At 39.3% G+C, this 11,867-nt stretch overlaps 1 pseudogene; it reads right to left on the bottom strand.

The window, feature by feature from the left end:
• Positions 1 to 398: 398 nt before the first annotated feature.
• Positions 399 to 998, bottom strand: LOC103052041 (26S proteasome non-ATPase regulatory subunit 9 pseudogene; annotated as a pseudogene).
• Positions 999 to 11,867: the final 10,869 nt, after the last annotated feature.

The raw sequence follows: 11,867 nt of genomic DNA, 5'->3' as shown, positions 1-11,867 counted from the left end.
TTGAGTCTCTGTGTTTAAGAGACAAAAAGGAACTTCTCTCTCTCTCTTCCTTTTCTTCAATATGTAGTTTAGATAGAAGTGAGGCTTTTCTATCCTTTTTTTCCCTTAGGAAAAGCGAAATTCTTTATTCACTAGCTCCCTAACAAAACAAATAGGGAAGAACCAAAATGGAGCCTACAGAACTAAGTTGCTGAATTCCACAATAAAGCTTCACATCCTCCCTGTTGTCTTTACACCCAGGTTCAAAGGTATCATCAAACTTTTCAGATGGCATCTATATGAAATACAGTAAATGCTGAAGATTCCAAACTTCAATTTTCAGCTTTCCAACTTTTGGGGGTAGATGCTAACATCAAACTGAGATGTCCCCAAATAACCATGAGCTGCATCATCAGAAGTCATTTTTGCAAAGGAGCAGTATTACAACCCAGAGGTTCTTTTCCATTCCAGTATTGCAGATCGAGCCCAAGAGGGAATTTTCCTCCTCTTCAGACCACAGTCATGCTTAATGGTTTATCCTTGCTCTGCTGCACCAGAATGGCAATGTTCTGCAGTGTCTGGAAGCTGCGGCTATTGACAGAGCCAAACTCAACTATTTCATCGTCCACTTGCAAAGCCAAGATCCAGGCAGAATGGCATTCACTTGGGCAAAGGGCAGAGGCAAAGCCTGGCTCTAGACTTCAGCTCAAGCCTCTCCTTCATCCCTGCCATGCTTCTCCTTCTCCTGGACATACAGTATGGCTGATGCAGACCCTAATATATCAAGGCGTTGTAATCGTTCTGCAAACAGATGATGTTCTCACTCTCTGGACTTGGCAGATATCCACCTTTTGTAGAAAGCCTTCAGCATCTACAAGTGGCTCACTCATCCCAACACCTTTTTGATCTGGCAGGATTTCATAATAAGTCTTGATCTGGGTTTCAGTTTCATCCTTCTTCAGTAGCTGCTGCATGTCGCTGAGAATCACCATTTTTGGACTGAGCTCTTGCAGAGACATTTTCTTAAGAAAAGCAGCTAAGAAGCCTCAGTAAAACCAGTTGCATGAACTACAGATCACAATAGGAGAGAAAATAGCTCAGCCCATATGTTTCTTAAGAAACGTAATGAACATCGCTAGCGTTCAGTGTTAGCTGGTATAAGCCCATATTTGGCATACCGGGCAACTATATTATGAGCATTTTATACCATTTACTGGGACTTTCTACTGCTTAATGACTTAGAGGTTTTTTTTAGCACTCTGCATATGTTCAGAGCAGATCCTCTAACAAGGCCTCCTGTTGAATTTAAACTTCCAATAATAAATCATGATCAAAAAAATTTTCCAAGTCATCTGAGTCCTATTTGTATTATATAAATATGTATTGTATTGTGTCTGTACCTATATCCATAACCATAACTATATCATCTATAGCTATTTTGAGATCCATATCCATCTATCTGTCTATTTATTCATTTAATTTATATGGCCACCCACCTCATATACATGACTTTGGTGGCTAACAATTTGCTAGTCTGTAACTTCCCTTGCTTTTGCTGAATATTAATTCCTGCCTATACCCATTGCTCAGCCCTGTTCTCAGCCACTCACAAGTGAACTATTCTCTGCAACCCCATCACCTTCTTGAAAAAAAATAATTCCTCATCTCCTGGAGAAACCACCTTGACCACATCCCCTCTAACTTGTTGCACGTGTTAATTTGCAAAGATATTTGCCTGTCTTTCCCATCAGATCAGCCAGCCTCTAAAACTAATGACTCATCCCCTGCACGGCCATTTGTTTGTGGTGGTTTCAGACAGACTAATGTTTTTAATGGTACATCATCATTTTTCAGAGTCATTTGATGCCACTAATCATCTCAGTAATATGCCACGATGGAATGTGTAATGACATTCTGAACAGGAAAAATGGCATTCTGATCCCCCTTGCTCTCCTGCCCAGATCTCTATTTCACCATACCATGCCTCCTAACGATACTTACAGCAGTTAATAAATGGCTACTTGGACGCTTCTTCTGAGGAGGATGATACAAGTTTTCCTTAAAAGAAAGGCATGGCTAATTAAAGCTTATGGAACCACAGAAAGTGCTGATCACGGGCTGTCTTCCTTCCCCCTGAACTACCTTTCCAAAACTTCCTTTTTGGCATCTGATGTTATTGTAGATGATGATCTTGTCTAAAGAAAGTGTCAGAGATCCCACAGCCTTTTGGGACCACAAGTTGTAAGATTAAGTAAATGTACTTTTCTTGCTCATAACTTATTAGTTCTCTTGCTAAATTAACAAGTATTTTTTAAAAGCCCATATTAAGTATTTGAATGAATTTTTTAAAAGTTGTGGTAAGAGGCTGTTTCTTGGCTTTGTGCCTAACTTGTTAGGCATGAATTAGCACGTTGTTATGCATGCTTCAGCTCATCTGATCACTTAATTAAACAGACTCTGTCAGGTTAAAAAAAAAACAAAAAAACAAAACATTTCTTTTTAAAGTATAAAACCAAACAAATTTTCTTTGCTGTGTGGTTAATCGTACCTTATGTGATTAAATGTGAATGAATATCAGAATAACTTCTGTTACAGTATTTATTTAGATAGGATAGCAGTACAGTAGGAGATTTAAAAAGGAAGGCAAGGTAGCCTTAGAAAAAAGACCACAGAATAACCTGTAGCATATGGGGGGATGGCTAGGTGCTTAATTAAGTAATTAATCAAATTTATATGGCTGCCCATTCACTAAGTGGCTGTGTGGTTTTGGTGGTATAAGCGGATGTTTGAAATCTATCGCACAGGAAAGCTCTGGCCATTCTAGTCTCTAAAGTTTTCATTGAATCTCTTTTTTGTGTTGATTACAGCTGTTCTTCTAGAAATCTTGGCTGTAACTGCCCAGAGTTATTTTAAGATGGGTGGCTATATAAATGTTAATAAATAAGTCAGTCATGGATAGATTAAGCTTGCTTGCATTGCTCAGTGATATCTACTTCTGTACTAACAGAAGTTCAATCTACAGATATTACAGGCAGTTTCATGTGCTGATTTCTGGAATTACAAATGCTGTTGAAGATGTTGGAGAAAATCAAGAAAGTGTTGAGTTTTGGGGTATCAGGATTTTTGGCAACTTCCATAATTTATCTTGGAATGTTGCTTGAAAAAGTAGAGGAGTTGTGACTTCTGATTGAAAGCTACGGTGGGCTATAAGTCCCTTTTTTTGGTAATGGTAGTGTTATGATGGAGTCAGCAGCTGAATGCAGGATCCAAGTTGCTGATATCTCCCCACAGTAACGGGACATCTTGAGATAGCCCACATGACTCTGCACAGCTGCTTCTCATAAGTAAACCCCAGGAATCATTTCACAGTTTGCTTATGGGTTGAGTGGCTGGGAGTCAAGAGAGGAACCATAGATGGACAGTTAAGGATACAATGGAAGAAGAACAAGATACTCTGGATAAATTTGAAATTAATCTGAATGTGGATATAAATGTAGCAAGCAATGAGAAGGATGCAGAAAAGGATGTACTGGACTTTCAAATGAAACAGGATGATGCTTCAATGCTAAAGAGATGTACAATTATCAAACCATAAAAGAGATATGGATAATTTTTTTTCTGGATGTACAAGAGAGATCCATTAAAATTTTGAAGGATTTTCTGAGATGTGACCAAAAAAAAAAAAAAAAGGATGAATTTCTCTTACTGGATGTACAAAAGAGACTTGCTAAAGTTCTGAAAGATTTTTTGGGGAAGGATTAAAAAAAGGCAACAAGAAATCAAGCTGTGGGACTCTATTTGAAGGGGTTAAGAATTAAGATTGTTAAAAGTATAGGGAAGGAATACAAGGTCGGCTTATTTGATCAAGGTTAAGATAGATAATTAGTTATATCTGACAAGCCTTAAAGAACTTTTGCTGATAAGGAATGAATGATGAAAGTTTTGTATTTTGTTTCTAGCTAAGAGATGAGCTATAGGGTGAAGAGAGTATATGTTGCAACTTAAGAAAGGGCGATAAATTTACTTAAATTGTGTCTACTTGTTGGAATGAAGAGGGGAAGTTACTTCTTTTTTCTTTTCTTTTTTCTTTTTCACACTATTTTTTCTTTTTTATATGTATTTTTGTAGTTTGTTTAGTTTTTATTCTTTTTAAGTGTAATCTCCAATAAAATTATTTGAACAAAAAAGAGAAAGTAGAGGAGTTACATTTTGGTCTTCAATATGAAAGATAGTGAGACAAGATGTGTAGGAGATTTTGCTTCCTGGTTCCACACATATTAATCAATACATGTTAGTGTTCCAACCAAAGGCAATGACACATATATATTGCAACAGTTCAGTTCAATAATAAAAATAACTTTTCCGAATGCCAAAGATAATTTGTGCATTTCTCTAACTATGGTAAGATGTATGAGCTTCTGATGCAGAATCAGAAGAATTCCACTTTGAACAAGATGTATGATAGGGCAGTGCAAAACACTTGTAGTTTATCTCTCCTTACTTTTCTGTAATGTCCACAAAACCCTGCCTGCCTTCTGCTTTCCCTTGCATGGTTCTTCTGAAGCATGAATCTTCACCATCTGGTTGCCTCTCTCCCCTTAGTTGAAACCTTTCTTCTGGAACTATTGTTTTCTTCTGCTGCTGGTAAACAATGTCTGGCTGGTCACTGTTGTGAAGAGAATGCTAGGCTTGAGGGCTAAACGTATTACAGCAGCTTGTACTGTCGTTCAAATTCAAGGAACTTTTGATAACCCAGCCTTAGGATGCTAGTGGTATCCTGATTTCCAATCCCTTTGTTTTTCAGCACTGTCTCAGACCTTCTCAGTTATCTGAGTTAACATGATCTTGTACTTGGTGATGCAGAATGCCTTCTATGCTATAAACTAGTGACATTTAACATTTGTAGAAGGCATTTTTAAAAAAAGAAAAATGAGAACTTCCTGGCCATTCTTATTGCCCCCACCCCCTTTGCATTTCTTTGTCTCCCTTATCCCATTTTAAATCCTACATCAGTCTAGCTACTCTATGCATCTGATGAAGTGAGTTGTAGCTCATGAAAGCACATGCCTTTGGAAAAAGTGCTGCCAGCTCCTCCTGATTTTTGGCTACTTTAACATGGCTCTCCTCCTACAATGTCAAGGAATGTGTGTCTCTAGGTGGAAGAACGTACATGCGACAATTGGCAATTTGTGCTCTCCTTCCTCTCCTTCCCCTGGTTTCCTTTAAGAGCCGCACCCTGACTGTTTTAGGAAAGCCAGTTCTTTAAAAGGGGGCTTGGCTGGAGCAGAAATCTTGGTAGCAGAAAAAAAGGAAGGCAAGAAGAAGAGGAAGAAATAAGAAGTAAAAAAAAAAAATGTGGAAGGATATTGGGGGGTCAAGTGCCACAGGTTGGATGAGGCAACACAATGTGAAGTAGCAGTTGCAGTGAAACACCAGAGGAAAAAATATCTAATCTTAACAGAATGCGCCTGCAAATCTCAAGATGACCCTGGTACTGGTAAGCTTCTTGAAATCCCAGGCTTTGGCAACTTCAAAGAAAGCCCAAGCACTGGCAATATTGAGCAGCCTGGAGCAGGAGTTCATCATGCGTGGCCCATGCACCGGGGTGCCAGTGGTCCAGATGCTGGCACCTTGAAGGCCTGATGCTGAAGGACCTGGTGGAAGATAGACCATTGACTACCAACTTAAGTGATGGCCTAGAATGGCTGTATAGGTATAAACTGTTTCAGCATTAGTTCTTGAACTAAGTATATCACAATACATCAGTACCATAGCTATACCATGACCAGTAGGAATGATGCAGCTTTCCACAACATCCTTGCTATTTTGTTTTTAAGCCCTTTGGAGTCAGGGAACAATTGCAGCACATTTCAGGAGAAATGATGTTTATCCCTTGCAAGGACATGTGGCATCTAGGGAAAGATCACTAGGTAAGTCCTGGAATTAAAATTATCTAGCTGCAGGTCCAGTGGTGGGGGAACTCCAGATGTTGTTACTACAACTCCTAATAGTTTTAGCTAGAATGGCTAATTAAGGGGAATATTGGGATAGCTGGAGGGCTACAGATGTCTTGTACTTCTTCTGTGTATTCTCTAACCTGATATATCAACAAACTGGAACCCTGTAGAATATAGTACACCAAGTAAATTGGATTCCCATCCACACTTCTACATTTATTCTGCTCTGGGAAGTAAAGAAATATATTCTGGGATGTCATCCAAAAATGTATTTTAGCTGATGTGAAAACACTGTTGAAGACATATGTCCAGGAATTTGACCTGATTGGATTTAACCAACTTGTAGGTAAAATCATAGGTAAGATCAGTATAGGCAGATGCCAAGCTTAAAAAAAGGACAAGAGTGAAAAATAACTTGCATAGGGGAATATTTTTCATGGTCACTGCCTGCAGCATTCTCCTAAGACATATGTCTTCCCTGGAGCCCAGCTGATGACTTCCCTTTTCTCCTTTGCTTGAAGTAATATTTATTCACTAATTATGCTTTTATTGTTATTGGATATTTGGAGTTCTCTGGTCACTCTACAGATGAATTAAAATGAGAATATAGAAAACAAGCAGTGATTAAAACAGTGTTGTCATACAGCCAAGATAAAAACAGCAGCAAAGGATAAAAGCAAAGTAACACCAACAATATAAAAGTGCACAGATGCATGCAACCCCCCCCCACTTCTTTAAGACCCTGGAAGAATAAAAAAGTCTTCATGGCAAAGGAGCACAACATCAGCATCAAGTGTGTCTTTCTGAGTACCACTATTATTTGTTTAAATTTATTTGCCGCCCAACTCCGGTGGACTCTGGGCAGTGTACAGAACTAGAAAAACATAAAAACAGCTAAAAACAGTAAATCAGTCAGACAGTCCAGACTAGAAAAGGTCCTCTTTCTTGTAGCTCTGCCTTTTTTGACTGGGGGCTACTGCAGGAATGTGTTTAAGGCCTTTAGGATCCGCATATGTATATACTGTATTGGAAAAAATGCAGGAATGGCCAAATTTGATCTGGTTAGGAATCATTATCATCATCATCATCATCATCATCATCATCATGCTTTGGAATAGGACTAGCAAATCTGGGCTGCAAAAATCTCCTCAATACTAGCTAGCAGGAAAGAGGCAGTTTCTTTATTTCTTTGCTCCCATAGAGTTTGCAGCCCAGATCTTGGGGTTCTACTGAAGGACCATAGAAAGAACAATGTCAATTCAATTACTTCTCAGAATGGGGGCCTGAAATGATTGGCCAATTTTATTTGTAACCGAGAAAATTATATTTTTTTTCATCTTCCATCTCCATAAATAGCTGTATTATGCTCCCAGATGACTTAATTGATCTGTTTTGACTTTTAATGTCTTTTTCAAACTTGGGGGAAAAATACACGTTTCTTGCTGAATTTAAATAGTCTGAACTCTGTGGGCCATATGTGATGTATGGGTCAATGATTTAGCCTTCCTTATTGTAAGAGTTGAACAATCTCATTGTTAGTCCCATGTAACAGTTTAGTTGTATGGCTTTGGATTATATAAAGTTTCCAGACTACTTTCAAAGATGAGTTCATTCACAATGCAAGGAAATGAAATCAGATTATGGAGCATGGTCTCAAGGCATCTCTGTTTTGGTGTGTTTTATATTTGCCTGAGCTAATGGACAGTATGCCAGGCTACTGAGCTCCCTTTAATGAGAATGATGGACTCATAACATGCTCAGACTATGAACTTGATCCTTTAGAAAAAGAAAATTCCTCCAGAACAGAATGATCATCATTTTCCCAGGCACTAAAAGCCAAAGAGTATCCCCCTCAGGACTGAGTTGATTAGTTCATGACCTTGCCTGAATACTAACACAGAACGTCAACCATCTCACTTGTGCTAGATGAAAAGGAGAGGCAGGGCTGTCTGGCATCCACAGATTGGTGATACCTTACCCCGTATTTCATATAAACTGTCCCAACTGATTCCTGCAGATTTTTCACATAAACAATGACAAGGACAGAGAATAAAATAAGTGTACAGAGGGAACTAGTCAGGGGTATCTGCAGGGGGAGATCAATAACAGTAACAGCAACAACAACAACTTGTTAAACTTGCATGCTGTCTGCATCACAACTCTGGGCAGCTCACCACAATCAAAGGAATTACAATAAAACCAATAAAACATAAAAGATAAAGATGACAAGCGAATACATTCAAGATGGTGGCTGCAACCATGTGATAGGAGCCCTGCCCCTTTTTAAAAATATCTTGACACATAAAAAAGGGTAGGGACTTTGATCTCACAGCCAAAGCACTCTCTTGACACACATACACACACACACACACACACACACACAGAGGTGGGTACCTGTTCTGGGCCACAACAGAAGTCTGCTAGCATTATCTTCTAGAATGAGTCATCCAAGTACAAACAGTCCAAATACAATCCTTTGGTTTTATTTTTGGCAACCTTTTGCCTGATGAAGAATAGGCAAGGTGTTATAAAAATGTCTGGAGAATTCATAAGCTTCTATACTCTTGTAACATTTGATCCTTCTAAAAAACACTGGGAATTGAACCCAGAATTTTCAACACATCCGGATCATTCTCTTTTACAGAGTTCGGCTCTGCCCAGCCGGCCTTTATCTGTGCAATTGTATGCCTCTCTGCGGGAAAAAGCCCGGTGTGCTTAGGGAGTCGTACCGCTAGATAAGCGAATACAGAATTGAAGCCTGAGTAAGTGATCATCCTTGTTTACATATTCTTGAGATACGGATAATTTTCCATGACATGTAATGAAGAAGTGTTTAATTCACAAGTCTACCACTATATTAACAGAAGGCAGTTCAATAAAAGGTATCACTTTAATTGCCTTAACCTATTTTGCATCTCTGCATTCATAGCAGCACAAATATCTAGGTCTATTGTGCTGTGAACTGATTCAAGCAGAACAGATCAGCTGGGGATTTGAGGCCTGACATATCTGTTCCCTTGCTTGTGACAGGCTCTGAATGCGAATGTACGACGTGGAGTAAACCTGCTAGCTTGCCAAAAGTGCTAGGTAAATCCTACCACTCCACAAGTTTCCCATTAACAAAGTGTCAGTAGCCCAGCAGGGTAAAGAAGTAATGGGATAAATATGCCCTGCTTATGCATGGTGGTGGTGCAACATGGTCCTCTAGTGAAACCTGTAATTACATTCTTTCAAGGGCAAACAACTACAGTACACAGTGCATTTATCCCCCGAGCATTTTCATTTACCTCTTGATGTCTCCAAAGCCCCTGCTGATCTCCTTATTCTCCCTGCCAAGCAACTGTCGACAGTATTTGCATCCACAGAAACTATAAAGCACATTACAGCTTTCCAGCACGTCCTACTCCACCTTTCCCCAGATATTTAGTAAATATTTAGTAAAGGCAAAAACCTGCAGACTAGAACAAAACCAAAGGTTGTGGAAGGAGCAGCAATTATCACAAGCAAAATGGTAAGGAGGGGGGGGGGGGACAATTCCCATTTATCCCCTGATCTTCTAAATGACCTGATCAGATTTCTGTGTCTTTTGTATCAAATGCATGCACACTCACCCACATATACAATTATGCATTTGTTTATTGACAGCTGTTTATTGGAGATGGATACAGAAACTGCTCTATTTATTGTAAATATTTTTATCAGTGCCAAATGTGCAGTGCAATTCCACATATATCTATTTAGCGAGGCTGACTTCTAGATAAGTGTGCAGGCATTATAGGATTTAACAGTTGGTTAGCAAACTTTGTAGAAGGATTGGCTTTTCCATGTAAGTTACCTTTAGTGGTCCTCATTCAGTCATGTCATCATGAAGCTTGGCTGGTTGTAGCCTTGTAATGTAAATCCATTGATGAATCTGAATGGGTGGGATCAGCCATGAGTTTAATACACAGAAGAAGAGGAGATAGCAACTCATAATAAATAATGCTGTAGAACACAGCAGCCCACAACACAATAAAAAATGACAAAGAGTTACACTATACTGCTCCTAGGATAAATGTCCATCCCTCGGAAATAACTAGCTTCATCCCCCAGATTATTAAATTAGTATTGACTATTTGGTGAAATCCTATTTTTTTCTGTTTAAAATATTGGTATAGCTGTCATGCCCCATGATTCACAAACAGTTATAATTACTTTCTGGGTCTTTAAAAATATCTGTATATCTATATATACACACATACAGCAAGCTGTGGCTTAAATAAAACATTAGGTCCAACCATTATCATACAAGGACTCATGGCTGTGTCAGAGTTTAATTCTAAACAGGCAAAGCAGGCTGACTGTCCAATGTACTGCTCGAACTCTGCTTCTGGGGTGGGAAGCCTCCGCTGAGTCCCTTCTCCCTCCTGGAACCCTCCCTTGCATCTCAAAGGAAGGTGAGGAATAGGTGAAGCAGTCAAGATACATCTGAATGGAAGTATGACTTGGCACGCCTGTGAGTAAAAGATAGAAAATGATGCATGTGAAGGTCCTTCTATCAACTGTAAGGATGGTCCCTCTATCAACAACTCACCCAGAAGCTTATGTTTTGAGGAGATAATTGACTTCAGGATTTGTTAACAGGAAGCTGCATACTTCCTGGCAACCAAGTTGGGAGAAGTTGTGCATTAACCTATTTGGGGCTGTCTACAGCAAAAACATGCTCCCCTGCTTTGTCCTAATTCCCTTCCCTCTCCCCTTCTCTCCCATTGCTGTAGTTGTTTCCTTTTCCTTCTCCCATTGCTAGCCACATAACCTCTACTTTGGGAAAGTGCCTTCCATTGTTTCTAGGAAGCACTGCACCATCCTGTTGAGACTGCAGCTCCATTGTCATTAGAAGAGAAGATTACCGTAGTGAACTGGCTTACTCAGAAGCTGTCTCAGGAGCATAGAACTGGTGAGTTTGCTGGTGTGATGAAAAGCCTAAAAGTCAATACAACCATGAGATGAGCTTCACTTCTGGCAAATACATCTGTGCAGTTTTCTTGGCAGCGTTATAGAAATGGTTTGCCTTCTTGGGTTATGTTTTCTTGACTTCCTAGTTGAACTAACAGCTCTGAAATTCCCCGGTGGTCTCTATTTAAGCAATAACCTTGTTTAATTGCTGAGCTCAGCCAAGGTTGGTTATGTGCATCTTTATTCATTTAAGTTTATATTCCATCCTTTCATGCCTTGAAGTTCAGGGCATCTAACAGGCAAAATAAATCAAAATTTAAACTTAAATAATTTGCATTCAAATAATACTTGGATGTCTCATTGCCATGTCATATTCAGTTTGTTCAAGACAGAGCTGCTTATATTTCTAAACCTTTCTCTACTCATTTCCCATTTTTTCAACAAAGTTACTCTATAGATTTGCTGATCATCTTTCATTCCTCTCTCTCCTTTGCCTACCAGTACTAATTGATTCAAGGAGTAGTGGTTGAGTGGTCTTTGTTTAGTTATGTTTTCAGATTTCACCCAAAAAGGGAACAATGCTGGCATGGGAAAGAGCTGTACCCTGAGCTCTGTTCAGAGAGTCTAGAATAGAGTCTTCTCCATAACTGGAGCAGTAGGAGAAGAGCACAGTGGCTCTTGCATCTTCAGAGAATTATAGAAACGTTGGTCAATCAGCTCAGCTGTTTTAGTTCCTTGCTGCGGGGATAGTATTACCTCTCTGATGATTTCAGTCAGGCACAATTTAGGTGATCTGGCATTACACCTTCGGATAGGTCAATTTCAGTTCACATAAGCTCCAAAAGGTCTCATTAGCATCTCCCCCATTAACCAATATGCATACAAGTAATTGGCTTCACCCTTGGAATTTGGTATTAAACGACTCATCATTATCATATTAATGCAGTCAGGAGCTGGGAATGAAATGGAGATACCCTCTGGAAGTTAGAAGGAAAC

This window comes from Python bivittatus, unplaced genomic scaffold, assembly GCF_059951505.1.
Source record: "Python bivittatus isolate LINGU-HERP-01145 unplaced genomic scaffold, Pbiv_v1 ctg000220_np1212, whole genome shotgun sequence".
NCBI classification, from domain to species: domain Eukaryota; kingdom Metazoa; phylum Chordata; class Lepidosauria; order Squamata; family Pythonidae; genus Python; species Python bivittatus.
Note: the sequence above shows the minus strand (reverse complement) of the source record. Positions and strands in the feature narration are given on the sequence as shown.